This window comes from Panthera tigris, chromosome D4, assembly GCF_018350195.1.
Source record: "Panthera tigris isolate Pti1 chromosome D4, P.tigris_Pti1_mat1.1, whole genome shotgun sequence".
Taxonomy (NCBI): Eukaryota; Metazoa; Chordata; class Mammalia; order Carnivora; family Felidae; genus Panthera; species Panthera tigris.
The window spans coordinates 90,910,697-90,938,390 of NC_056672.1; the positions used below are offsets into that span (position 1 = coordinate 90,910,697).

The 27,694-nt window shown below is 66.9% G+C and overlaps 1 protein-coding gene across 5 annotated transcripts in view; it reads left to right on the forward strand.

The window, feature by feature from the left end:
* Positions 1-27,694, forward strand: part of RXRA (retinoid X receptor alpha) — a 94,269-nt gene that overhangs the window by 23,767 nt on the left and 42,808 nt on the right. Inside the window, exon 1 of one of the 5 annotated variants that reach the window (XM_042964699.1) lies at positions 20,171-20,192. The exons of 3 other annotated variants lie outside the window; for them this stretch is intronic. The gene's annotated coding sequence lies outside the window, so the exon portion shown is untranslated. Of the gene's footprint in view, positions 1-20,170; positions 20,193-20,807; positions 21,034-27,694 lie in introns of those variants that run through there. One more of the 5 variants, XM_042964701.1, reaches the window with a different exon arrangement.

A 27,694-nucleotide genomic window follows, 5' to 3' on the forward strand; every position in this document is an offset into this window, starting at 1 on the left:
GGTCCCTGGCACGGCTGGGCCCCTGCCCTGCACCCCGGAGCCCTGACTCACGCCTCTGTCCGGAGCACGCGTGGGCCCGGGGTCCACGGGCGTGGGGAAAAGCGGGCCCAGCAGATGGCCGGCCGGGCTCCTCTGCCCGAAGGTACCAGGAGGCGTCACGCCCACCGCGCGCTTTGATTGAACGACCCGTCCGGGGTGACTGGGCAGCTGGTCAGCGTCAGGCTCGCGTGGCAGGAGGCGTGGAAGCCGCCCGGCGCCTGGCAGGGAGGGAGTGAGGCCGGTGAGGGAGGGGGTGGGCGTCAGAGACCCTGGGCCCGGGCCCTGGCCCCCACTGACCAGCTGGGACTCGGGGGGCCCTTTGCCCCTCGGAGTCTCAGTTTCCCCATCTGCAAGGGAGGGCGTCTCGACAGGTGGTGCGGAACCGTGTGGACGGCGTGTCGGCGGCTGGAGGGGCTCGTGCTCCTCCTTGGAGGCCCGTGGTTTCTGTCCGGTGAGGACCTGGTGACGGCCCGGGAAGGGTTGCGCGGGGCCGACGGCTGTGTCCCCCGGGCCCGGCTCCGGGTGCCTGTGCGGAAGTGGGGGGCGCTTGCCGCGTGGGGAGCCCTGCTCTCCGGGCGGCCTGGGCTGCAGCATGGCTCTGCTCCACCTGTCCTTCCGCCACCGCTGCCGCTGCTCCCCCTCCTCTCCGTCCTCCCCCCTCCCCCTCCTCTCCGTCCTCCCCCCCTCCCCCTCCTCTCCGTCCTCCCCCCTCCCCCTCGTCTCTGTCTTCCCCCTCCGCCCCCTTCTCCCCTGCTCCCTCCTCCCCTCCCCTCCTGCTCTTCCCCGTCCTCGTCCCCCTCCTCCCATCCTCTCCCTCCTCCCCTCCCTCTTCCCCTCCCCCTCCCCCTCCTCCCTTCCTCCTCCCTCTCCTCTCCCTCCCCCTCCTCTCCGTCCTCCCCCCTCCCCCTCCTCTCCGTCCTCCCCCCTCCCCCTCGTCTCTGTCCTCCCCCTCCCGCCGCCCCCTTCTCTCCCCCCGCTCCCTCCTCCCCTCCCCTCCTGCTCTTCCCCGTTCCCCTCCCCCTCCTCCCATCCTCTCCCTCCTCCCCTCCCTCTTCCCCTCCCCCTCCCCCTCCTCCCCTTCCTCCTCCCTCTCCTCTCCCTCCCCCTCCTCTCCGTCCTCCCCCCTCCCCCTCCTCTCCGTCCTCCCCCCTCCCCCTCCTCTCCGTCCTCCCCCCTCCCCCTCGTCTGTCCTCCCCCTCCGCCCCCTTCTCCCCCGCTCCCTCCTCCCCTCCCCTCCTGCTCTTCCCCGTCCTCGTCCCCCTCCTCCCATCCTCTCCCTCCTCCCCTCCCTCTTCCCCTCCCCCTCCCCCTCCTCCCCCTCCTCCCTTCCTCCTCCCTCTCCTCTCCCTCCCCCTCCTCTCCGTCCTCCCCCCTCCCCCTCCTCTCCGTCCTCCCCCTCCCCCTCGTCTGTCCTCCCCCTCCGCCCCCTTCTCCCCCGCTCCCTCCTCCCCTCCCCTCCTGCTCTTCCCCGTCCTCGTCCCCCTCCTCCCATCCTCTCCCTCCTCCCCTCCCTCTTCCCCTCCCCCTCCCCCTCCTCCCTTCCTCCTCCCTCTCCTCTCCCTCCCCCTCCTCTCCGTCCTCCCCCTCCCCCTCGTCTCTGTCCTCCCCCTCCTCCCCTCCCCTCCTGCTCTTCCCCTTCCACCTCCCCCTCCTCCCATCCTCTCCCTCCTCCCCTCCCTCTTCTCTTCCCCCTCCCCTCCCCCCTCCTCCCCTTCCTCCTCCCTCTCCTCCCCCTCCCCCTCCTCCCCTTCCAGGCGGGAGTCTCCTGGCCACACTAGGGGCTGCTCATCTGAGATGTTTTTGTTCTCTGCTGAGAGGTGGAGGTGGGAGGGAGGGAGGCCGGGTGTCCTTGCCCTGCTACCAGTGCACGTGGGGACACGTTCTGGGGAGCTGAGGGTCCCACTGCCGGTTGAAGCACCGTCCCCTGTGGGCCGTGTGGTGGCTCCGTGAGGGGACAGGGCCCGCACTTGACAGCTTGGCCATGCTTCTGCTCCTCGGCAAGGCTGGGCAGGCGCCCAGGGACGGCGGGCAGGGCCTCTCTTCTCCTGCCTCAGTGTCCCCTCCCGTAAAACAGGGACAGCGCACTCAACCTTGAGGCGTAACTGACCGATCGTGAGGGAGTGTTGGCATTAGGGGCCGGGCCCTGTGACGCTTTGCTTCGGAAACTGCGGTGCTAGGAATGGGGCTGGTCCTTCCGGAGGGTCGGGCTGGCGTCGGAGGTCCAGCCGTGGCAGGACTGTGGCCAGGGAGGTCTTGCTGGAGACTCCCCGCGGGGACTCACCCACTAGAGGCCCCCGACCACTGGCACGGCTCGCGAGGCACCCAGAGCCGGGACACGGGAAAGGCAGCACCCACGACCCAGGTGACGGGCGGGATGCTGGCTGTGGGGCCAGCGGGCATCTAGCCTCTGCCCCCTGGGCTCTGCTCCCCCAGGCCGCCCTGACCTCATCCCCCCGAACTTGGTGTCCTCCTGGCTGGGGGAGCCCCTGGAGAGGGCAGGGAACCGACACCTCGGGAAATGCGATCCCCTCCCTGGCCTGTGAATATTTCATCAACGGATTAAAAATTGAAGCAGGGCTGCTCCCGGAGGGCGGAGGAGGGGCGCCGCCTCTGTGTCCGGCCCGTAGGAGCATCTTTCTCGGTGACGGAGCCATGTCTCTTAGAACGTGACGTCGCTGTTGAAAATGCCGTTGCGCGGCCTTCTTTAATTAAGACGTAAGAACCAATCTGCTGCCGTGAATGAATCCTTGACCGTCCAAGCGAGAGGCGACGGTGCACAGGAGGGCTGTCAGAGTGGGCGTGCGGGGGGCCTGCGAGTCTTCGGTGGAGGCCACGCAGAGGCTGTGGCGGGGCCTGGGCGCGTGCTGGCACGCGTTGGTGGGGTCGTTCTGGTCTGTGCATATACGTAGGGTTGGGTGGGAGAGTCCGGTCTCTGTGTGTGAGCACGTCTGTGCGTGTGCACGTGTGGGGCTGGAGAGGGCCTGGGTGGCTGAGGTCTGGCTTCCCGCCAGTCGGGAGACCTGTCGTGCCTGCATGGCCTGGCGCCCGGAGAGCCGGAACCCTGGCAGCCCTCCAGGGGGGCGTGAGGTCACACGGGCAGCTTGGGGACGGTGAGGGTCCCAGGTGTGATGTGGGAAGGGTAGGCAGGGCTCGGGTGCAGCAGGGGGACGGTGTTCTGGGCCCTGGGGCCGAGGGAGAGAAGGCCTCTTTCCGGGGCTGCCCAGGTGGATTGACGGGTGCCTGGCAAGACCAGAGGGGCTGGCCGGCTGACACGCGGCCTCCAGGCCTAGGGAGCTTGTGCTTGAATGGGAAGTGCCACCGCTCCAGGAGAGCACGTCAGGGTTCCTGGCGGGTGCGCCGGGTCAGGAGGACACGGAGGTGGGGGCATCCAGCCAGGTGGCTGCTTGCCGGGGGCCCCCAGGGGTCCGAAAGACGGCATCAGGGCCCCTGGGTGCATCTCAGGCATCAGGGAGGGTGCAGGGGCCCCGCTCCAGGCCCCCCGGCAGGCGTGCCAGGCTTGGCCGGGCTGCCCTGCCCCTCCCCGCCTCCCTCCTGCCCAGCGGCGGGCAGAAGTGGCCCCTCGCCAGGCAGCAGACTGCAGAAGGCTGACTGTCTGGACCACCCAGCCTCCAGCCATTCTCCTGCTGGGCCTCTCTTGTTTTCCTTCGGCCGGTTGGAGCCGATCCCGGCTGCTGACGGGCGGGGCATCGGTTTCCCGGTGCAGGTGCCGAGGGGTTGGGGCCGGGGGGGGCGGTGCCCGCCTGGGGGTGCGGCTCTGCGTTCAGTTCTTAATGTCCACGTGTGTGTCCTGCGGGGGCGCAGAGAGGGTCCTGCTTGCTGTTTGCACAGTCAGCTGGGAGAGCAAGGGGGCCCCACTCCCTTTGGGGACGTTGAGGCCTCGGTTGGCCTCTCTGGCGGGTAGGGGGAGGTGGGGGCCGAGTCACCCGAAGCGGGGCTGGTGCACATTTGCTCTTTCTCCCAACCGTACCCGTACCTGCAGCAGGGAGCCCGCGGTCCCGCCTTCTCCTTGCCTTTGTTTTCTTTCCCTGGGGACTCAGCCCCTCTTCCTGTCGTGGGCGTCACCGGGCATTTTACACCTGGCGGGTCCTGCGGTTTTGGTCGCCGAGCGCGGGGGTTCGGGCCGTGTGGCGCAGGCTGGGCAGGGCGGGCCCAGAGGGGGCTCTGGGGGCCGGGGTCCCCCTGAGCTGGCTCGGCGGGGAAGGGGTGCTGGAGGTGTGCTCCCGAACGTCCCCGGGAGGCCGAGATGCTGGTGGCCTGGGCTGTGGGGTCCTGGGGAGCCCGGGTGGCCTGGGCTGTAGGCGTGCACCTGTGCACGTGCGTGCCTACATCTGTCCACGTGCACGGGTGCTCACACTTGTACGCGTTAGGCCGGTCTCCCTTCTCGCGGCCTGGCGTTCCTTGCTTTAAGCAGACCTTCACCTGCTTTCAAGAGCGCTGGCTTTACCCAGAGGTGTCCTGTCACCTTCTTGGAACCTGTGTGTCCCCAGCACGCTCCGGGCCTCCTGGAGGTGGCGCCTGGGCACGCCCCTCCTTCTCCAGGTCAGCGGGTGGTCCGCCCCTCCTCGTCTGTCTCTGGGCAGGGGGCTCGAGGGGCCCTCTGTGTGGTGATGCCAGGCCTCGGGAAGGGAAGGGGTGCCTTCGGAACGGGATCCGTTTACAGGGCTGGGTGGACCTTTTTGGTAAGTCAAGCCCCCCGGGGTTCCTGACCTCTGTTGGGCCGGGTGACGTTGGCCAGACTCGGGGACGGCTCCGCACACATCCACGGTCCTTGCCGGTCGGGGGAAAGTGTTCCGAAGGTGCTGGTTTGGATAAGGTCGGGGTGAGGGGGAGGTGCCGCCTCCGAGAGCAGTGGCCCCCAGGCCCCTGGAGAAAGAGAGCCAGGACTAGACCGTGACCTCTTGCCTCCACAACATGTCTGCCCCCACGCCTCTACCTGGGAAGACAGTAGGCGCGTGCGGCCGGCACCCTTGCTCCGGTGGGCTGAATAAACGGGGCTCAGCAGCGAGGAGTCTGGGTCTGGGCCCTGGCAGGAGGGTGTGCCGTGCCGGGTTGGCGGCGTGTGCCCGGGAGGACGGCACAGGAAGAGGCACGTGCCCTGCGGGGCTGGCCGGGGTCCTCGGCCCCCCGCTGCTCCTGCAGCCGGTCTCCTCCACCGAGAGCTGAGCCAGGGGGCTGTGTCCGTCGTCCTGTCTCGTGCAGAATCGTCGGCTGCTCACTGCCTCAGGTTCCACGTCCTCTGTCCTCGAGCAGCCCGGCGGAGGAGGCCTTCCAGAGGAGGTGCCGGGGTGAACGGATCTCCCGCCCTAACTGCAGCCTCGCGTGGGCCAGCCCGTGGCGCTCGCCGTGGCTGCCCTTCGGGGCCACGGGTGGAGTTTGCAAAGCACCCTGTGCCCGGGCCACACCCCACACCAACTAGACCGGCAGCCCCGGGGATGCGCCTGGGCGCTGGGGCTTCTCGGCGACTCCCTGACGGGTCCTAACGTGCCATCAGGTCGAGACCCACCGGCTCAGGGCATCCGGGTCGCGTTCCTGGGCGCCCTCTGCACGGCTCCGCGTGAGCGCCGGGCATCCGTGAGATTCCAGTCTTCAGGAGCTCTGTTGTCGCCGTGAGCCTCAGATCTGGGTCAGACCGCCCTCCCGGGCCCCGGGCCCTCCGTGTTCCTCAGGCGATGATTATCCCAGCCCTCAATCTGTGGCTTCTGTCTGTAGATCCGTGCACTCTGTCCTTGCAGGGGCCACAGGAAGTGTCACTGGGGAGTTTGGGAGCCTGCCCCAGAGTTCTGGCGTGTTTGGACCAGAGTGACCCCCAGAGAGACTGGCGTCCCTGCTCTCAGGAAGCTGCATGTGTGGGGTCTCCATCGTAGAAAGGCTCAGGACGCAGAATTCCGTGAAGAACGCATATCCCTCTCTCATCTGCCCATGTTGGCCTTTGGGGTCCAGGGTGGGGCTGGGGCTGGGCATCCCTGAGCCCTCCTCTATGTCGGGCTCCCCTCTGCCTGCACAGTGCTTGGGCACCACCCCCGGGTGAGAGGGGCAGCGGCTTTGCTGGGGAGGCCCCCGCTGCCCGTGTCTCTGTCTCTTTCCCCCCCCCCCGGGTCCGTCCTCATCTGGCAGAAGCGCGGTCCCCTGGCCCTGGGATCTGTGCCGTGGGTTCCCCGGGTCAGTGCGAGCAGTGCTGGGTGGGCCATGCGGCTTGTCCAGCTTGGAGGGGGCAGGGAGCCCTTGTCCGGCGGGCCCCGGCCTGTCAGCGAAAACCAGCCCGAGCCTCGCTGTGGGTCTGGGAGGTGTTGGAAAGCACCCTCACCCCCGTGCCTTCCTGGCCTCCGCGTCCTGGTCTTGCCCTCGGGAGGGCTGGGTTGGCGAACGATGCTCGAGTGCTCACGGCTCAGCCCGGCCCAGGGGTCGCTGTTGGTCAGTGTGGGTTGCTCTCTCCTCCCCGGGGCTGCACGTCCCGGCTGGCGCAGGGAGGGAGAGGCCCAGGCCCAGAACAAGGGGCTTGGTGAAGCAGCTGTCCGCAGGGAGGTTTCAGAGTGCCCTCTGTGGCCAGGGCCGGATGAGGGCTGTTGGGGGTGGGGGGACGCACCCAGCTTCTATTTCCATGCATGGCAGCCTGGAAGGGCGGCGGGCCCTTCCCACACCACGGAGGCAGGTAGGGACCCGGCTGTCTCGTACAGGTTGGAACGCTGCTGGGGGTTCCTCCCAGGGCCCTGGGCTCTGCCCTGCCCAGGAGTCTGCACATTTTGGAAAGCTTTGTGGCACCCTGGTCCTGGGAGACCGGAGGTTTTGAGGTCGGCCTGCTCCCAAGGGTCAGAGAAGCCCTGAGTGGGGGAGGCTGGACTGTGGCTGGGTTCTGGAGTGGCCACCTGCCCTCGGGGACGGCTGCTGGGCCTTGATGTAACCCCCCCCCCCGCCCCCCTGCCCTCCCGCCCTCCCGCCCTCCCGCAGAGCGGCAGGGCCTGGCCGAGGCCAGGTCTCCCTCCTCTCGGGGCTGGAAGACCACGAACCCTGCTGGCCGTCCTGGGGGGCTGGGGGCTGGGGCAGGCGGGGGCTTTCCTTGGGAGCCGCCCCACCTTCACCCGACTTCCCAGCACCCCACCCTGTGGACTACGTCGGTCTGTTGTGGGCGACCCCCACTGGGGAGCAGGGCGTGTGGGCAGGTGACTCAGACGGCCTGAGCCAGGCTTTCCTCAGCAGTGAACTGGGGGGAAAAGAGTCGTGTGTTGGGTTTTTGTCGAGTGGAAAGGAATTGTCCAGCTCATGCCTGGGACACATGTGGGCGGTCGGGCCGGGCCCATGAGAACGGTCCCTGACGGACCTCCAGACCAAGGGGGCCGAGGGACCCCGCTGTGTACCCGCTGCAGAGCCGTGCAGGTGAGCGTGCCTGGGCCAGACGCCCCTCTATCCAGAGAAGACTCGGGGAGAGTTAGTGCCTCACCCGAGGGCACCAGCCCCTGTCCCCCAGTGAAGGGCCTGAGAGCGCTGGTGATGGTCCTGTTCGGTGGCTCTTGGACCCGACACCCTAGAGCCCCAGACTGGGCATATGGTGGACCTTCTCATCGGGGGCCAGCTGGAAGGGAAGGGCACCGCGTGGCTGGTGGCAGGTGTGTCCTCACAGTTGGGAAAGAGCTGCTTTCTCAGGGGTATGGCCACACCGCGCCAGCCTCACCCTGCCCTGGGGCTGGCTCAGCCCCCAGCTTGTCACGGAGGGCGGCTCCCTGGGGCCCGCTCGCCTGTCTCCTCCCTACCCGGCACCCAGCGGGCAGGCGGCCCCGGAGCCCCAGCACCCAGGCTCCTGCAGGGCACCCCCAGGAGGCCTCGGGCCCCTCGCAGGGCTGGGGAGCAGTGGAGTCGCATCTAGGGCAGAAAGAGAACAAAACAAGAATCCGCCCCCAGCCCCCAGCCCACACCCCGAGTCTTCTTATCTGTTCCGGGGCCTGTTGCAATCTCTTGCCTGGTGCCGTGGGGAAATGCGATGGAGAGATAGTTGTCAGGCGAGGACTGTCTGGGCCAGTCGGACAGGTTTGGTTCCTGCCCGGGGTGGAGGGGAGAACCTGGCCGGAGGTCACTGCCTAGAGCGGGCGGCTCATGTAGGCTCCTTGCGGGTCCTGAGAAAAGGGGCTTTGCACAGAGCAGGGGACTGGCTGGTGGACATAATCGAGAGCAGATTTTGGGTAGAAAATGCCCTACCCAGCCAGAAGTCAGATTTCTGTTAGAACCTTCTGGAACACAGACATGTGCCAGAAGGAGGCAAAAAGGGCTACCCTCAGCTCGGATCCTCTGTTCTTAGAAACTCGTAAATCATGGTTTCTTAGTAAGTTTATCAGTTTTGCCCTGGTGACCTTTGACCTGTCTTATCATAGGACAAGACCTCGGGGACAGTTTGTAGCAAACCCGAGTTTAGCAGGGAGAAGTGACAGCCGAAGGGGAGGCAGAAGATACCAACTGTGACCTGGGCCACCCAGTGAAAGGGTGCCCCGGGGACACGGAGTGGCTGGAGTGTGGCTCTGTCTGCTAGTGTGGGGGAAATGGATCGTGGGATCTTTTTGATAGTCTGGGACATGGCTGGAATGAGCGGTGATGCCTCCGTGTGTTCCCATGGACAGACCCTGGTCACCCGCCACCCGAGGGTCCTCTCCTTCACGGCGGTCCCCACAGGAGGCCGCGTGTCGCTTCTGAGAGGCCACCCTGGTGCCCCACCCCCGGCCTGGGCCACGAGTGAGCTCTTTTCCCCGTCGGGGCTGAAGTGGCAGACTGTCCAGCCCGGCCGGGGTGTCCTTGCCCGGTGAGGATCCCGCCTCAATGAGCCGCAAGCCGGCCGAGAGGCCCGTCAGACTGTCAGCGGCCACAGTCTTCAGGCAGGAGGTGGGCAAGGGTGCGGGGTGTAGTTGAGGTGAGGGACGGGACTTGGGCAAAAGCGTCTCCGCTAACCTGGGCTGGGGTGGAGCTTTTGGGAAGGCTTCCTGGAAGAAGCGACAGTCTATAGGTCCAGACGAGGGAGCAGCCTATGCAGAGGCCTGTGCAGAGAGGAGTCCTGGGTGTGCGCGGGGAGGTCAAGAGCTGAGGCCTGGCAGGTCTCAGGGGCCCCGTATGAAGTCTGGACTTGACCCTGCGGGAATCGTGGAAGCGTTGTGTGCTGTGTGCGGGAACCAGACGGTCCAGTCGCAGAGAATTCTCCAGGAATCCCGGGATCTGGCTTTCCAGGCTTCTGTTTGGGTGTGGTTCCAGCAGAGAAGAGCTGCCTTGGGCCCTCCCTCCCCCGCTCTCCTGGGCCTGGTCATCAGTCAGCCCCTTCAGCCCTGGCGGAGACAGGCTGTTCCTGGGGTGGGCCTGGGCCAGGGCTGGGGTCTCCGCGAGGTGGCGCGGCCGCCTTGGGAGTGTTGGCAGGTCTGAGCCTGGCCTGTGTGTGAGAACGTGCTGCTCAGGCGGCGGGGTGGGGGTGGGGGGAGCGGAAGCCCTGCGATGGGCGGCCCTGGGCTCAGGGGAGGGGTGGGGGTCCCAGGACAGGAGAAGGGAGGTGCAGGTGGAGCCCTCGTGGGCCAAGCCTCCCCCGACCCCCGCCATGACAGTGGGGCCCGTTCTGTTCAGGGGGCATTTACTGAGCACGCCTGGGTACGGGAGAAGCTTGGGGAAGGCCCAGGAAGAGTTCGGGTCTGCAGCCAGAGAGTCGGGGGGCCGGGCGGGGGCTGGGTGAGGAGCAAGGTGCAGAAGTGGCCGTGGAGAGCTGTCCCGGGCCATCGTAGGTGAGAGCGAGGGGGCAAGTGTTCCTTTGGGTTGGGCTCTGGGGGGGGGGGTCCCTGCTCCATCTGAGGGCACCTTAGGGCCAGATTTGAAAGCCACTGGTCTCACTCTGCAGCTGGGGAAACTGAGGCCCAGCAGGGGACACCCAAGGCCATGCAGACCCTGACGAGGGCGTGTCGGGTTCAGTGGCTTTGACGGGGCGCCCTTGGGCCTCCTGTGTTTTGGAGTGCGGCCCTGAGATAATTACGCGGCAGTAATGAGCTAATTAGTCATGGTGGTTGCCCTCTCCCAGCCCCCCAGCCCCTCATTCTCGCCTCAGGGGACGCTGGAGTGTGGCTCTGTCTGCTAGAGGTGCTGGGCCACTGAGGGTGGGACCCCCGGGGAGGTAGCTAACCCCCTCTCCCCATCAGTGGGCCTGGATTGGTTTTTCCTGGCCTGGATGAAGACGGCTCACTGAGTCCGCTGAATACAGAGAATCGTTTGTGGCCCGAATCCCAGGAGAGGGCTGGGTGCGTGTGGCATCGGGGTCCAGGACAAGGTAGGGTTGAGCCCTGGTGGGAGCAGCTGGCAGGCTGCACCCCCGCTCTCACTGGGGTGTGGAAGGTCCTGTGACAGCTCTTGGTGCCCTGGCCCGGGCCCCAGGCCGCCTCCCGTCTGTTTCCCTCTCGGGCAGGGCAGCCTGGAAGGGGCCCTGGACGGGCCTGGCCTGTGCAGGGAAGGGGCTCGTGCAGCCCGGCTTCCTCATCGCCCCACCAAAGGGCGGCAGAAGGTTCTGGAGCTGCCCGGGGTCCCAAGGCCGGCAAGGGGGCGGGGAGCCAGGCAGGGCAGTGGTGCAGTGACGTCATTCCCAGGGCTAAGTGCCGCTGCAGGCTGCACACGGCAGGCAGGTTTCCTCTCGGCCACTTTGGAGGAGGCCTTTCCCTGAGGCCCTGCTTTCACCGCGCCTTGCCTGGGGGCGGCCCGGGATCCCCGGGAGCCGCGGGGTGCTGGGCCAGCGCCGTACTCGCTGCACACTCGCCTGTTGTCAGGGGTGGGGGCAGAGCGGGCAGGAAGCAGCTGTTCTTTCCCACTGCCACCCCTGCTGGTCGCGGGATGGTGCCTGGTGGCCCTGCACCAGCCTCGGGTGCGAATGTGGCCCCTCTGAGCCCGCTTCCTTTCCCCGGTGTGGGTGCCCACGCCCCTGCAGGTGTCGCTGCCACCGTGGCTCACGGCTCGGGTGTGTGGAAGCTTCATTAGCGACGGAGGAACCTGCTCGGGCGTCGGGCAGGCGGCGCTTTGGCCGCCGGGCCTGCCTCGTGTGGGGCCAGACCTGGGATCTGAGGCCGCTGGCTGGGGTCTCACCATCCAGGCCCTGGGGGGCAGTGTGAGCAGGGGCTGCCCCCAGCAGGGCCACAGCCTGGGACCTCCATCCGGGCTGAGGTGGGCAGGCCCCAGTGGGCGCTGGGTGCTCAGGAAGGCAGAGCCCGCTGGGACCGCGATCTGGGGCAGGGGAGGCTGGGGGGAGGGGTCCCTTCCCCAGTGGCTGTCAGAGCCCCGGCTGAGCCCTGTCTTTCTGGTCTGGGGTCCGGGAGCCCCCTCCGGGTGGTCTTGGAATCCAGGAAGCCTGGCAAGTTTTCTGGGGTGCCTCTAGCCGGAGGAGCCCCCACACCGTGCCTGGCTTGGGCCCCCCACTGCCTTTCGTAAGCTCCTCCTCTCCCCGGCTCTCGCCAGGTCTTATCTGATGGCAGAGAGCGGGCCTTTTGGTGTCAGACTTGACTTTCCCACGTGCCCTGCCATCTGACTCATCACGTTAACGCAGTAACCGTTTTGCTGATTTGTTTATCGGCTAATGATTCTGGAACTTTCTCTGGGTCAGGCACCTGGTCTCAGAGCCAGAGGGGAACTCAGAGATCCTGTTCTCATTTCACAGATGGGGAAACTGAGGCCTCCCTCGAGGCGGGTGGCTGTCTCTGTGCTGTTCCCACCCCCCCCCCCCCCACCCCAGACACCACCCTGGGTCCCATGACCAGCTCGAGCTGAGGGCCTACTGTGTGCAGAGGCTCATCTGAGGACCTGCCCCACTGTCCCGTGCATCCCACCGCATCCTTCTCTCCCTAAATGTCCCCGTGTGGCGTCCATGCTCCATCCAGCCCCGGTCCCTCCGGTGGGGGGTGCGGGCTGTCTGGGGCTGGGACACAGTGTCGGGCGGGTGCAGGTGACAGATAGGGCTGCAGGCATGGAGGTGCTGGGGCTCCCGGCGACGAACGCCTCTAACACAATTCATCAGGGACTGTTTGCTGCTGGTGGTCCCACGGTCATTCGTTGGTAACGAGCTTTGTGGCACCATAATCTGTGCCTCTTAATTGCCAAGCAAGCACCTAATGGCTCTGGAGGTTCCTTGTTTGGGAACAGGCTTGTGGCTCTCAGGGCTGCCTTCCTTCCGCCTAAGTGACCAGGTGGTGGTAGAAGCTTCCAGAACAAGAGCTCAGAGCCTGGGCACCTTGGGTGTCCTCCTGGTCTAACCCGGGCTGGAGATTCCCCTGCCAGTCTGCAGACTGGGGACAACAGTGTCCCCTGCAGCGAGCACCCTGGGGAGCCGGGATGCTCCCACAGCCTTGCTGGGCGGGTGTCTTGGCTCCTGTAGGGACAGCCCCACAGTGCAGCCATCGAACTTGGCCCGCTCCCAGCCCTGAGCTCGCCTCTGGCTGGCACCGCCTCTCCTGGCCTTTGTCCCACTTCCCGTGTGGGTTGGGAGGGGACGCGGCTCCGGACGGATGGCGAGCGGTGCTTGTCCATGCTGCGGTGGTGCCTCCCGCCTGCCTTCTGTGGGTCCCCGTTGTCCTTGGGCTAACCTGCATCCCTAGCCCCTGCCCCGCCTGGAGCCTCAGCCCAGGTGCACGCGTCCCGCAGCCTGGACCAGCCCCACAGGGGGCTCTGCTGGATGGGGCATCTCCTGGACCCCTTCCCAAGTCGGGGTCCCCGTCGGATGCTCCCACAGCCCCCAGCATCTCTCCCTTGTGCCCCAAGCTCCATGGCTTTGGTGGCTTGTCCCCACCTGGCTGTGAGCCCTGAGGGGGCAGGAGCCACGCCAGGCTGGGCACAGGGGCCCCTGCGGCCAGTCCCTCTGAGCAGGAGAGGCAAGAGGCCCCTCCGGAGTGAGACTTGGGGTCTGTGTGGGAGCCGGGCCCACCACCACTTTCTGTGTGGCCCTTGCTGGCCGTAGCTGGGCCAGGCCACGGGACTTCACCTCGCTCTCACCGCCCACCCGAGCCCGTGCCCTGCCTCCCTCCCACACCCCTTTCTTCCTGCCCAGGCTCTGCTGACACTGTTATACCACCAGGAGCCCCTCCCTCCCACCCGCCTCCCCTCCTGGCGGTGCCGGGTGCTCGTTTCTGCAGCGCTCCGCCTGGGGACACAGACCCAGCCGGGGGGCACCATGTCTGGTGATGGGTGTAATCCGAGTGATGGCTGCGGGCCAGTGGGGCGGCAGGACCTCGTGGCTCTCCGTCCCCACACATCCAGCCACGGCCGGCCTGCTTCCGAGGCGTCCCCTTCCCTGCGGAGCCCACGGGGCCGTCCGCCCACCCCTTTCCTGCCAGGAGGGGAGGGGTGGAAAGCGTCCATTTAGAGGATCCGCTGATTTCGCCGCTCACCGGTTTCCCGTCTGAGCGCCCATCCCTGGCGGGCTCGGGGTGGACCCGGCACGCAGGCTCTCTACCGAGTGCTGGCCCGCTTCTCACCCCTCACCCCTGCGGGGGCTCCCGTGTCTGCGTGGCTGTTTGCTGCCGTCTAGGTTCTGTGACTTTCTGCCACCATCTCCAGGAAGGCCCCAGGTGGTGCCCGCGGCCACAGGGCCGTGTGAAGCTGCGGCGAGGACGCCGCCAGGAGCCGGGCATCCCGAGCCGGGCCGGGTACTGAGTGCGCGTCGGCGCTCGGCTAATGCGGTGGCACGGCTGCCCGTCTGCCTGGGCGCGGTCGGCGTGGCCCCTGGGCCCTCGGGACGGCCCCGCGCTGCCCCTTGCTGACGCGGACGCGGACGCTGAGGGCGCCCGGTCGGGAGGGCGCGCTGGGCCTCCTCACGTCCAGGGCGGCGCCCGCTTTCCGGCACACGCGGGTTCAGGCCGCGGACTCTGGAGTGAGCCTCGGGCTCCCTACGTTCTGTAATCCCCACTCGTTTTAGGAGTGGTGTTGTGACTGATCTTTCTTTCCCTCCAAATGTCAAGCTGAATTAAGGCCTCTTCTCACTGAGCTGAGCTTCCAAGGTTCACGGCGTCTTGTCGGAGGTGCAGGTGCTCAGGGACAGGGTGTAGGAGCCGTGGGGCGGGACCTCATGGGCCCCGGGCGGGGCAGAAGGTCAGGTGAGCGTCCGACGTGCGGGGGCCTGGAACCCCAGTGGGGACAGGCCAGGTGATCTGCTAAGAGGATCCAGGATGGGCCTTTGCTGACACTAATGACAGAAGCCCCTTTCGGGTACCTGCCTGTCACGGGCACTGTCCCTGTTCGGGTGGCAACAGCCTAACGGGGCAGTTTACAGTTTGGAAGCTGAGGCCCCGACGGGTCGGACTGGGATTCTCACTGGGGCCTTGTCCTGCTCGCCTGGCCTTGGCCTCCTCTGGGACTTCTGGGTGGCTTCCTGCTGGAGGTGACCTGGGCCGGGGTCAGGGAGGTGGTGGCGGTGGGCCCTGAGTGCCCGAGGCGGAGCTGGCCTCCTGGCCCCGGCTGGAGAGCGTTATGGATGAGGACGTCCGTCCCCTCTCGCTGCTTCCCCTGCCTCTCAGAGGAGAGCAGGCAGGCCGGAGAGAGCTGTGCCCTGTGCCCGGGCACCCTGTGTGAGGGGCCAGTCCTGCAGTGTCTGGGGGGGGGGGGGGGTGGTTCCTATGGTGAAGGCTGTGCGGGTTCGGGTGGGGAACGGAGCTGGGGTCGGGGTGCAGGTTGCGCCCCAGGCCTCGGGGAGAGCATCCATGCGTGCCGTCTCACAGGGTCCTCCCGAGAACCCCCTTTAAAGACGAAGAGGTGGAGACTCAGGGCCACAGCCCAGTAGCCCACCAGCAGCTGGCCAGAAGGCCCTCTGCCCACCTGTTCTTTGCTTTGGGGGCAGTGGTACCTGGGCGGGTGAGCCAGAGAGGTAGCACCCGGAGCATCAGCCATCCCAGCCTCGGGGACACTTCGGCAGGTGCACCTGCTCCGAGAAAAGCAGCTGTACCGCGCGTTCCGAGAGAGCTGACCGTTCGTGGCTCATCCGGGGTCTTACACACACCGGCCTCAGCGTGGATGGGGCGCTCTGGGGCCGTGTGTGGCCAGGCCCCCTGCTCCACCCTCTTCAGCTGTTGCTAGCTGGACGAGGCCAGTGCCAGGCCCCGGGGTTTGTGCCGTGTGTGGACCGGGCTCTTACTGACCCTCAGTGCACCTGGGATGGGACAGTTGGTTTGACCTTAGTGGCTGCAGACCCTGGCCAGGCGTGGCTGTGAGGGGCCAGGCAGACTCAAGTAGGGGCACTTGGAAGGAAAGGAAGATGTGTCAGGCAGGAAGAATCCCCCCGCCCCATCATCCTGCCCAGCTCAGGCCTGATTTGGGGAAAGAGTCCCATGTGGGGTGGGGCTGGCCAGGGAGGTACATGCAAATGCTCAGCAATGAAGCTGGGTCCTCTATGGGGGGTGGATCGGGGGTCGGGTCAGGTGAGTGACCTCTAGGAGCAGTATTCTGTCCTGGCTGGAGCCTCAAGACCACGGGATTTTGCTGGCACCCCCTCCTTCCTGGAGGGGTTGGGTGGGCACCTCCTCAGCATCTCGGGCCGGCCCCCGGGTGCTTCAGCAGCAGCCCGGGAGAGGTGCCCCTGCCGGGCACAGACGGGAGACTGAGGCTCGGAGACGCGGGGGCCACAGCGGAGGGGCTGCGGTCCCGGGGTGGGGGGTGTCTCTGCTCCCGTCCCGCCTGGGTGGTCTCGGGCGCGCACGCGTGGGGCGGGGCAGCGGCCTGTGCTCTCCCACCCTCCCGGGTCCACGGGCCTGGGCGCGGGCTCAGGAATCCCACATTATCTCAGGCCGCTTCCAGCTCCCTCAGCAGGGCGCGGGCCGCTCCCCTCTCGCACCACCGGCCACATCTGGATCGCATTACCTCGGGGTGTCGGCGGCACAGCGGCCGGCCGCGGCGGGCTCCCGGGGGCAGCGGAAGCGGCCCCCTCCCCAGCACCGGCCGCGGCTGTCCCCCACCCGCCCCCACCCACCCCGCGCCCCTCTGGACGGGAGAGGCCGGCCTGGGGCCAGTGTGGCCGTGGGAGGGCGGGGACGACCGTCCCTCCCCAGGGGGTGTGCCCCCCTCCCCGCCCATGAGGAGCCGGGTGGGGCTGGAGAGGGTCTCTGTGGGCCTGGTCTTCCAGCTTCGGGGGAGTAGCACCTGGAAATCCAGCCTCAGGGTGTGAAGGGCCCCGGAGACACTGTCCCCGCGACAGCTGCGACGACGTGGGCATGCGGGGAACTGAGCCCCAGAGAGGTGGATCCCTCGCTTGAGGCCGAGCAGTGCCCCGGCGGGCCCTGCGGGGCTGTGGACGCCGTGCGCCCTGGAGGGGCAGCCGGGGCGGCGGCCTTGGGCCTTGATGGGCGGGCGGTGCAGAGCAGGACCCTGCCGCCTGGAGACCGGGTGTGAACCCAGGCGGGCTCTTAGCCCCCTGCCAGGCCGTCGGGGCCTTTGGGGTGTGTCCTGGGCGTGGAGCCTGCCTTCATGCTGCCTCCCAGGCCTTCACTTGCCGCCCCCCCGCCCCCCGGGCAGTGGGCGTGTGTGGGCGCACACACCCGCCCAGGGGCACAGCGCGTCCTTAGCGCCGGCGGGTGGAGGGCTTCGAGGGGCGACGCCGTGCCGGCTTCTCCCTCACCAGGCGCCACCCCAGGACCTGCCCAGCCCGGTTCTGGCAGCCCCGCTCGGCCAGCACTTTTCGCTGACCCGGCAGGAACTGCTAATTAAGCTAATAGTTCCCAGAGCTCCCTGACATCAGTTGATGGTATCGGCCTTGCGGGAGACTCTGCGATAAGACGCTCTCTGCCTGCTTGGCGTAATTTGTCATTAAACAAACACCGCTTGGCTCGCTCTGGGGCCACCTCTCCCCTCCTCGGAGAGGCCGCTTGTGTGGTTGTACTCCAGGCCTGGGCTGCCCCGCGAGGGCACCCCGCTTCTGCGACGCCCGGGAGCCTGGCTGTAGCGGGTATGGATCTGGGCGGGGGGAGGTCTCCCCAGCCCCTGGGGACTCTTCCCAGTGTCTGAGGGGTGAAGCGGGGGGCTTCCCCAGCCCCATCCTGGGGAATAGCAGCCTGCAGAAGATGAACAGCAGGGCGATGGTCCCCGTAAAGCTACACCTCGTCGTGGACCTAGTCTGAGCGGGCCCCTGTCCCTGCAGTGGCCTCCTCCCAGTGAAGGAGGGAGGGAGGCCACACGCCTGGGTGTGTGGCCCTATCTGCTCCCAGCTCTTGCTCCCTCGCTGCCCGGTGCCCCCACAGGCTCCTCGAAGGGCTGCTCAGGGCTTGACGGGGGCGTGGCCAGGCCTCCTTCCAGAAAGAAGGGCAGCGGTCCCAGGGCTCCGATGAGGGTGCCCCTGTGGGCCTGGGGGCTCCCTCCCAGCGCCGGTCACCCCCTGCCAGGGGGCCTCCCTGTGCTCTGATGCGGTAGAGATGCTCCCTGTGGAGTGAAAAGGCCCAGGCAGCAGAAGGTTCCGGAAAGTTGGCTGTCTTGCCTCTCGAGAGAGAGCGGGTGTGCTGTTCTGTGGGTGGTGCACACGTGTGTGTGTGCACGTGTGGCTGTGGGGGTTGGTGGCCGCCACACCTCTGAGGGCCTTTTGGGCCCTGCTGTCCCCACGAGCTCCCCACCCAGGGCCCCCTTCCCTGCACGTGCTGCCTGGGCTTGGGAGTCATGGGCCTGGTCCACGGTTCCACCAGGGGCGGCTGGGTGACCTTAGCGCATTCCCCCCGGGCCAGGCGGGCCTCCGACCCCACGCTGCCCCACCGCCTCCTGCAGCCTTATGGCCTGGAGGCGGCAAGGGGGGTCGGGGAGGCCGAATCGGGAGACCCCTCCTCCCAGCTCAAGGCCCCATCTAACCCGGAAGCTTGCACGCAAACACATGGGTGTGCACTCACGCACACACACACGTACGCTCGCGCGGGGACCCCGACTCGCGTGGGCCGGTGTGAGGAGCAGGTGGCAGCCTCGGCAGGGCGTGTGGCGGGGGGCGCCTGACTGCCTGACTCCCCGGATCTGGCCTCGGTCTCCTGATGTGGGGACAGGAAGGAGGCCCGCCCGTCCTCACCAGCGGATGCCTTCAGGGGCCTCAGGGGGCCGTGTGGGCTGATGGTTTGGATGTCCTCGGACCTGAGCTTGAACCCTGGCTCCACTGCCGCCTGGCAGAGCCTGCTCTCCCCCCACAGGCTCCCCTCTGGCCGGCTGCTCCCCTGCCCTGAGCGCCGGGCTGCCTTCGGCCCCACCGGCCCCTCCTGTTCCCGGTTCTCCGTGAAGCCCTTCCGGGTCCCCAGAACCACACCGGGCCTCCCTGCCCCTCGACCCCTAATTCCCTCCTTTGCGTGCTGGTTCACCCTCTGTCTCCCGCAGTGGGCTTTCTGCCGTGTCCCCACATCTGGTGTGGAGGGCAGGCCAGTCACCCCTCATTTGGAGTTCTGTGTCTCTCTGTTGGTGCGGCCTGGCTGTGCTGAGCCCTTGGGGATTTCAGGGAGCCAGTTGCAGCTTGGCAGCCCCAGTCATCCTTCTTCATCACCCTGAGCTGTCCCCGGCAGTCGTCTGTGCTTTGTGTGGGATGCAGGGGTGGGGGCGCCCAGACAGACATGTGGCCCCTTGGAGCCGGTGGTGAGGCTGCAGGGTGGGTGGGGCCGGCGGAGGCAGGCTCTGGGGGCTGGGGGGGGGGGTTGGAGGGAGGGACGCTCCTGGGCCAGCCCTGCTAGGAGAGGACACGGCCAAGAGGGGAGGTGGTGGAGGGCGTACCGCAGTCACGGAGGGAGGCAGTGGCCAGCCCGGGGTCCGCTCTGCTAGCTCATTCGGGATGCGATGCGTACCAGGGGCCTGGGGCAAGGCCACGTCCAGCTGAATGGTGGGTGGCGGTGCCGGGAACCTTAGCCCCCGAGCTGGAGATACAGCTGGGGGGGGAGTTGGTTGCAGCTGGGGCCCCTGGGCCGGCTCTGGGGTCAGCAGGTGGCAGGACCCTAGGCCGGTAGCAGACGGTCCCCGCTCCCCAGGGATTTACCCCTAAAGCTGATCTGCTTTCCCACCCGACCCCCACCCCAACCACATTTTTGCCCTCCAGCTGGCCCCATGGAGGCAGCTGGGTGTGGGTCAGAGTGGGGTCCCTGCCGGCCCGCTCCTGCAGGTATGTCCTTGGGGGAGTCCCTTGCCCTCGCGGGGCCTCAGTGTCCTCCTCTGTGGGGCGGGACCTCCCTGAGAGTTCAGTGGGACCGTTTTCCTGGAGCACGGGCCCCACTCTCATTTTGCTTATAACTCAGCAAAGCGGTATAGGCCTCAAGCAAGCCCTGGGCTGGGCTGTGCAGAGGGGCGCGTGTTTGCTCAACTTGACCGGCCGCCGTGTCAGCTGAGATGGCCTGGCGAGGTCTGGGCTGGCGGGGTGCCCCGAGGCCCCGACCTCGCCCCGGCAGGCCCGCAGGGGACTCCTGTCGCTGTTTCACAGCCGTGGCTCACAGGCCTGGGACAGAGCCTGGTGGCTGATGCTAGGCCTGGTGCCCCCTGGCTCACTGGGCCTGCAGCCCGGCGCAGGGGTGTGGCAAACCGGCTTTGGGGGTGGCCTCTGCACCTTTGAAATGACCCAACCCTTGTGTCCGCGAGTCCCTGAGGACAAAGGATGTCACCCAAGTTGGGGGACGGTGAGGGGAGGGGGCCGAGAGCGCTGTGCCCGAGGCCAGCATCCCCCCTGCGTGGCACGGCGTGGCAGGCGGGTGGCCTGACAGGATGGCAATGGCCCTTCCCGGGTGCCTGCGTGTTGAAACCAGTCGCTGACGTGGCCCGCGGTGTTGAAATAAGTGCTCACGGGTTTCCCAACATCCTGCCAGCCCGTCACAGGACCCGGTGTCGGGAGCCTGGTGCAGCCTGCGCCTCCCTGTCCGGGGTGCCCGGCTCCCCGCTTCCTCCCCGAGGAGACAAGGAGAGGCCGCCCGGGGCTCTGGCAGCGCTCGTGGCATCAGGAGGGGTGACATTACTCCGGGCCCACGTAGTCCTTGTGACCTGCCCATCTTCCATAGCTCACTGGGCTTTGGACTGGGGGAAGGGGCAGGATTTGAACCCAGAGCTTGGAGCCTGTGCTGCTGCGGCCTGCAGGGCAGGGAGGAGAAGGGAAGGGAAGGGAAGGGAAAGGAAAGGAGGAGCGGAGGCAGCCCGAGGACATCTCTCCAGCCTGGTGGGCGTGCACCAGTCAGGTAGCCGATGGTGCAGCCGAGGGTCCCGGCCCCTGCGCCCCCTGGGGACTGGCCTGGCTGAGCGTGGGCCCCTTTCTGGGCCGACCTCCTGTTGAGGAGATGGTGGAAAGTGGGGGCCCTGGAGCAGGGCCTGGTGCCTGGTACCGCCCTGCGAGAGGGCAGACAGCGGCCGCGATGGCTGTGGTGACTGGTCACCCCCTGTGCTCCAGGCCCTTGACTTTGGGGGGATCGTGGAGCCTTCCCATAACCCCTAGGGTTTGCATGCTCATGCTTGGTGTTTAGGGGGGAAATGGGGCTTCGAGAGCCCAAGTGACCGGCTGGGGTCACACCGCCAGTGGGCAGGAAACCCCGCCCACACTGCTGGACGGTGAAGGCCACCCTCCCTGGGGTTCTTCTGGGTCAGACCGGGAGGACACGGTATGGTGGGAGAGTGTGATCTCGGGGGCACACCCCAGCTCTGCCCTTCTGAGGTGGGCCACCTCGGGCGAGTGGCCCAGGGTCTCCACGGGGACTCTGCCAACCCGGGCACAGAGTTGGTTGAGAACACTTCCAAGGTCTGGCTCTCTGGGTGTAGGCGAGCAGGACAGGGCCTCGCAGGACAACGAGGCCCCTGCTGCGGGGACGGAGGGGCCCGGGCTTCTGGGAACCTGTGGTCAGGCCTCACCCTGGCTGTGGCGTCTGACTGTCGCTCGTCAGCAGGGGAGGGGCGCTGGAGACTGGTCTCTTATGGAGGAGGAAGCAGGTGCCCAGAGACGATGATGGGCTGGGTCTGGGCCACACAGCGAGGCAACCGCCAAGCCTGGGGCCGTGGAGAAGGGGGTGTCGGGAGACCTGGGCTCTGGTAAGGTGGGAGTCCCTGTGGTTGGGGTGGGGAGGATGTGGGTGACACTTGGGCTGGGACTGCCGTGGTGGGAAGGCCCGTGGTCCCTGGAGTGGCTCCTGGTTATTGAGCACCTGCCGTGCGCCAGGGCCGCGCTCAGCCACCCCGCTTCTGTCCTGAACTGTGTTCCAGATGAGAACGTCCTAGCCCAGGGGGGTGACGTCGTTCCCTGTGGCTTATGGCCAGGAGGGGGTAGGACTGGACTTGGGGCCTGGTCTCAATGCCTCCTGCTAGCAGGGGTCCCTGCATCTGTCTGCCGGCCTCCCTGGGGTTGTGGCAGGGGTGTCTGTCCCGTTTGCACAGAGTGCAGGGGTTGGTTTGGAGGGGAACATAGGAATCTACTGTGTTATAGCTGGAGGAAGGCGAGTGGTTCCTCTTACAGGAAGCCTTCCTTGATGTCTGCTCTCAGATAAGAGTACCTTTTCTCTGTGGGCTCCTGGAAGGGTCTCCGTGTGAGTCTGGACTACGCGTCCCGGGGCAGGGCCCGGCCTTGTTTATCTGCCTATTCCTGGCACGGGTGTCAGTGGGGAGCAGGTGTCTCATTGGCGGGCACTCCGTGATGTGTGAAGGGAGCAGAAGCCTTTCTGAGGACAGGGGCTCTGAGACCAGTGGGGTTGAGTCAGATGCCTGCGGCCCCACCTGGCCACGAGTCATGTGGCCAGGAGTGGAGCCCCGGTCTGCTGGCTGTGGGCCGCTGGCTGCTCTCCACCTGTGTTCACCGTCTGTGGGGACGGATGAGGAAAGGCCAGCTTTGTGGCCCCTCGTCTCCTCCGCTTGTGTCCTGGTCCCTTTTCTTCATGTGTGATGGCCTCTCTTTGCAGAAGAGGAAATAAAAACTCAGAGGGGCTGTTTAACTGCTGGGGGTTGCACAGCTTGTCGGTGCTTTGGGATCTCTTTAAAACCTGCTGCTTGCTTGGCTGGTTCTTGGTGAATCCTGCATTCTGCCCTGGCTCGTTCCTACCTCTCTCACCACCACCCTGTCCACGCATTTGGAAGACTCCATGGGGGACCTCTGCGCGCCAGGCCCCAGGGATGCCTGGTGGACCAGTTGGGGCTCCTACCCTCAGGAGCCCCCAGACCTTAGCAGCCTCAGACAAGCCAGCAGGGGGGCCCTGTCAGGGGTATGTGGTAGAGGGGGTCCCTGCTCTGGCTAAGAGGATCATAAGGGCGTCCTGGAGGAGGTGTTGTTTAAATTGGGTTGGAGAGAGCCAGGAGACACGTAGAGGGAATTTCGGCCCAGGGAACACCCTGTCCAAGCCTAGAGGCCAGAGAGCTGGCGTGTTCCTGGAAGTGACCTGGTTCCCAAGGCTGGGGGAGGGGAGTGGGCAGGCCCAGACAGCACGAGCAAGAGGAGGGCAGGGGGCGGGGGTGGGGTGGTGGCCGCTGTGGCCGTGGTCGGCCCGGGTACCACAGGAAACCTTCCTGCTTCCAGAATTGGAGCGGCTCCTGGGTGCTCAGCTGGTGCGGTCTGGGTCTGGGAGGTGGGGCGGGGCAGGGCGGGGGGGGGGGTTCTCCTCGTGGGCCTTGGCCCTTTCTGGAGTTCTGGGTCATGCTGGGGGGAGCTGGCCCTGGGCAGCTGACAGAGGCCACCCCCCCGCGGGCCCCGGCCCAGAGCAAACCCCGGTTCACGTCTGGGTCAGCCCAGGCAGGGACCATTCGGATGGGCTGGCGTTCGAGTTTGCCGAGAGGCCTCTCCTCCTGACGGCCGAGGACCACGGGCCGGGGGAGGCGAGTGGGCGGGGGTCCGGGCAGGGAGCTCCCAGGGCTTCTTCCAACTCACCTTGGGGCGGGGTTGGAGGGGCTCCTGGGTGGGTGGAGTTTTGGGGAAAATCAAATCTGTGTTGGTGTGGAGGGGCTTTAGGTCGGGGGTTTGTGCCAGGGGCCGGCTGACAGGGGGATGCTGAGATTCTATACAGCACTTCCCCCCCCTCCCCCCAAAACCCCACACCAACCACCCTGTGACTCTGTTACCAAAGCCAAAGCGAAAAGCAGCCACCGCGTCCCCCCCACCGCCAAGGTTAGTGCCGCGGGCGTCTTGCTTGGGGTCGGCCTCTTTCTCGAGCGCAGACAGATCGTGGCATATCCCGGCGTTTACATTTGAAACAAAAACGGAGTCCAGATTTTTGCTTTCTGTCAAAGTTGGGAGGTTCCATAGAAGCGGCCTGCCCTCTTTTGGGGGAGGAAGGAGACCTGGCCTTTTGGTAGGACTCATGGACAGTGGAGGACAGGACCAGGGTGCTCCTGGAGAGGACCCAGGACCCTGGGGGTCCCGTGCTGGTCGCTGCCCTCCCGCTTCCCCGAGGGCCTCGCCCGGGGTTGGGGTTTCCAGGGGCTACCGGACCCCCAGCAGGGTGTGCCTGTGGGGCGTGTGCGTGTGCTCATGCCTATCTAGGCCTCACTGCCCTGCCTCAGTCGTCTCCACCCACCCGTGAGGGCACAGGCTCCCGCCAGCACCCCTCACGTCAGCGCCCCTGCTGCCCGCTCTGCTGTGTCTCCTAACACGGCTGTCTCCTGCCCCCCCCCCCACCCCCGCCCCTTTGCCCGGGCAGCCTTGATCTCATAGTGTGGCCCATACTGACCAGCTGTGTGCCTTGGGTAGGTTGAACTTTGTGTGACGGAGCCTCGCTCTCTGTGTCTGTAAAAAGATGGTGATGCCCGTAGAGCGTTCGAAAGACCTCAATGAGGCGCACGTTCCAAAGCGTCCAGTGCGGGGTCCTGCGCATCAGGGATAGTCCGGGGACTCTGGCACCCCTCCGGCTGGCATTTACAGGAGCCGTTGGGGCACCTGGCAGGCGCATTTTTGCCATCTGAGGGTACAGGGGCTTGCGGGAAGGACCTGGCCAACATCCTGCACCTGAGACCAACGAGCCGTCTGGGCTCTGAGGGGCGGTAGGTTTCACGTTGTCTGTGGGGTTCAAGAGAGGCCGGAAGCCGCAGTGAGGGCCAAGGGCCCTGGAGTTTCTGGGCCTGTGGAGGGCTGGAGTGGCTGCGGGCCGCCCTCACTTCGCCGTGGCTGGCCGGGAGGGTGGGCTGGCCTGAGTTCACCTCCAGGCCGAGCGTGGTCTGTGCGTCCTGGGCCCACACCCTCCCTTCCTCCCCAGCACACTCTCGGCTGCTGTCCCTGGCTGGGGCCGGCGGGTCCTGCTGGGGGCCCTGAGACCCCCGGCCTGGAGGCGAGCCTAGTGAGGGGCCGGCACCGGAGAGCAGGGGCCCCGGCCAGTCTTGGTTAGCGTCTGGGACCTGGCGGGGGCGGAACCCTAGGCTTGTTGCTTCTGAGCTGTGGGACCGGGGGCCCTCCCTCTGTTCCCGGGATATCAGGCCACCGACGGGCTGGGCCGGTACCCCCGGTCACCCTGTGCCGTCCCCTAGCGCAGGGGCGGTGGCCCGAGTTCCTGATCACCTGACCAAGGGGCTCGCTCCGGGGCAGGGTCCCCGTTGTGCAGCCCCCGTGGGCAGCCGGCCCCTTGCTTCGGGGCCAAACGTGCTCCCCATGAACACTGCACATCCATCCCACTTGTGTGTGGCTCTGGGGACCTCTCGGCCTGGGGACCCCACACGGCCCCCACCAACCCCATCACCTCTGTCCTGGCAGCTGTCGCCCTGTGTCTCTGTCTCTTCTTGGACCTCACGTCAAGGGCCTCTTGAGGGGTCTGTCCTTACTGAAGCCCTTGCCTGTGCGGTGTGGTGTGTGTGTGTCCTTGGTGCTGGAGGCAGGACTGTGCCTGGTGAGGCCCCGCCCTGTGCCGGCCTGGTGGCCCCGGGGTCTGGGCACCGCCGCCTTCTCCGCCATGGCCGCGGGCTCCACGCTGGGTGTCTGTTTTGGGGGGGGGGGGCGTTGCGGGGGAGCCTGCCCCCAGTGTCGTCACCGTGGGTCCAAGCAGAGTCTTGCGTGGCCTGGTCCACACGTGCCGTCTCCCCCTGGTTGGATCTTGCCCTGTTCTCCCGGAGATCTAGAGTTTTTGTTCACGGCTTCTGCTCTCTCCTTTCTGCTCCCGTGTGTGTGTGTGTGTGTGTGTGTGTGTGTGTGTGTGTGTGTGGGTGTGTGTGTGTGTGTGTTCATTGGTCGCAGCCTCACTGGGGAGGCGATGGGGCACTGAGCAAGGCCCCAGGGGGCCTGGGGAAATGCAGGGGTGGCAGGGCCGGTGTGGGGCTGCCGATGGCATGGCCTGGCCGACTGCCTTTGGGGATTAGGGGCGCCCTCAGCAGGAAGCTGCGATCCCGGCAGGGCCAGGGCAGGGAGAGAGTGCGGGCGAGGGCCTGAGCTCCCGGGGGTGCCTGGCCACCGCGAGTGTGATGGTTATGCACAGGGCCCTGCACCGGGACCCTGGCCCCACACCTTCCTCTGCTTTAATGCCACCCCCCCACCCCACCCCAGGCGGGTTGCACCCTCCTGTCTCAAGGTGGAGCGGAAGTGATAGTCTGCCCTGGGGGGACCGTGGCCTGGAGAGAACTGAGGATACTTGCTGGTTTGTTTGCTTGCAGCCAGACTCTGGGGCGCGTTGTTCCCTGTCCCCTGGTGCTGTCCGCTGGGAGGGCGGTAGATGCCAGCCAGACCGTGGCAGTGCCCCGGGTCAGGTGGAGGTGGCGGTCCCTCCCACCTCCCCATCCAGCGCCAGCTCAGGGCCGAGGTTCACCAGCCAGGGAGAGGGGGGCCCCTGACCCCCAGGTGGTGCACTGCCCTGCGGCTCTCCTCAGAGTCAGGGTTTGCTGAGGGAGGCTTGTTCTCTGCACGCCGAGGGCTCCGGATCCCAGAGGTGCCCTGGCCTGACCGTGCGTCCGTCTGTCTCCAACCGTCACCGGAGGTCCTGCACGCAGGCGGCCGTCCTGGCCCCTGGCCACGTGCTGCCTGTGTGAGTCCCTCAAGCTGAGCGGAGGGTGGGAGCAGGGCTGCCCTTGGCTGTGACTTTGTTTTGTTTCCTCGAGTCAGATTGTCCTATTCCATCCTGTGCCCGGAAGAGAGGCCCGCTTCTGTCCTTGGGCGGGGCTGTGAGCCCCTCTCCTTCCCTCCCTGGGGGGTGCGGGTGGGGCAGGGCCTGCTGCCAGGGCTCACCACCCGGTCAGTGGCTCTCCTGCTGGCACAGCTCCTGGGGCCTGGGGCCAGGCTCCTGGCCCCCTCCTGTCTCACCGGCCCAGGGGGGCCGTAGGTGTGCAGTAGGACCGGATGCCTGGCTGATCCCTGTCCTGTTTGTCCTTGGCCGTATTCTTTCCCGTACCTTCTCCTTTTTTTCTCCTTCAGTCCCTGGCCCCGTTCACCCGCACTAAGTGAGGCCCCTTAGATCTTCCTCCAAGGTCTCTGCCCATTTCCCGTGGGCTCCCCAAGGGTGAAGTCGGGGCCATCTCAGGACACCTTTGTGACCCATGCACGGGAGACCTGGGTGGCCGGCACTCTGTGCTCCTGGAGGCATCCCGGGACGGGGACTCCCTTGTTCTCTGGCCATCTGTAGGGACGGCCTCGGGGGGCCTGTGGTCAGGAGGGGCCGCAGTGGCCCCCCACCTTTGGGGTGGTGAGTCAGGGTGATGGGCATTGCTGTCGGTGGCCCTTGTGTGTCAGAGGCCAGCTCTGGCCCTTTGAGCCAAGATGTGGCTGCCCGCTTGGGGGTGTTCCCATGTGCCCCTGACTGCTGGCCGGGCTTTGCTCTCCTGTCTCTTGCCCCTTCTAAGCATCCCTCGTTCCCAGGAGGTGACGGGGACACCCCTGATGGACAGCTGAGACCTTGGCCTGGCCTGAGCGGAAACTCCATGTGGGGGTGGGGCCTGTAGATCTGCTTGGCCCCCTAGATTGAAGCCTGGCCTCCTGTGGGGGGAGGCAGTGGCCCCTGGGCCTGGACTTGGAGGGTCTGGGACCCTCCCTGCTCGGTCGGCCTGCTGGCCTCTGGGTCGGGTGAGTCAAGGAGGCGGTGGCCCCATCTGAGTTCTAGGCCCTTTCGTGGAGGCCCTTGGGCCTTCGGGCTTTCGGGATCGGGCCTCCAGCCCTGTAGGGGCTGCGTTTCCTGAGCCACTTGCCCGAACACGACCTTCCCGCGTCCCTCCTGGGAGCCCCTCCGTGACACGGTGCTTGGCCGGCCCCACAGCGTTGGGGACACCCAGTTCCCGGGCCCTCCTGCCATCTGCCAGCATCGAGTCTGGACAGGTGTGTGTGCAGAGGGCGGCCGCCTGCGTTGGGGGCCAGGCGGCGTTCCAGCCCCGTGAGTCACGCTGATCCTAGGAGCGGGGGTGGCAGGGGCCAGGCTGTGGGGTAACGTGCTGAGACGTGCCGCTGACCTGGCACGGGGGAGTAGGGGGAGCGGGTGTGTGGGGGCCTGCGCGTGGCCTCCCTCTCAGAGACCCCGCCTCCCACCAGGCTGTGCGGTGGGAGGTGGGGGGCTCTCTTGTGGGCCGGGGAGGCCGGGCGGTTGGTTGTGAGAAGTTGGTGCCTCCCGGGTCGGTGCCGCCCAAGGAGCAGAGGCTGCTTTGCGCCCACCTTACGATTAGGCAGCAAGCCCATGGGGCAGGGAGGAGGGAAGGCAGGAAGGCAGAAAACATGGAGTCTGGCCCCTGGGTCGGGTGGGTCAGCATCCTTGGTTGTGCAGGGGGCAGGTATGGCAGTGCGGTGGGCCTGAAGGGTGGGCTCCTGGGCCTGTGC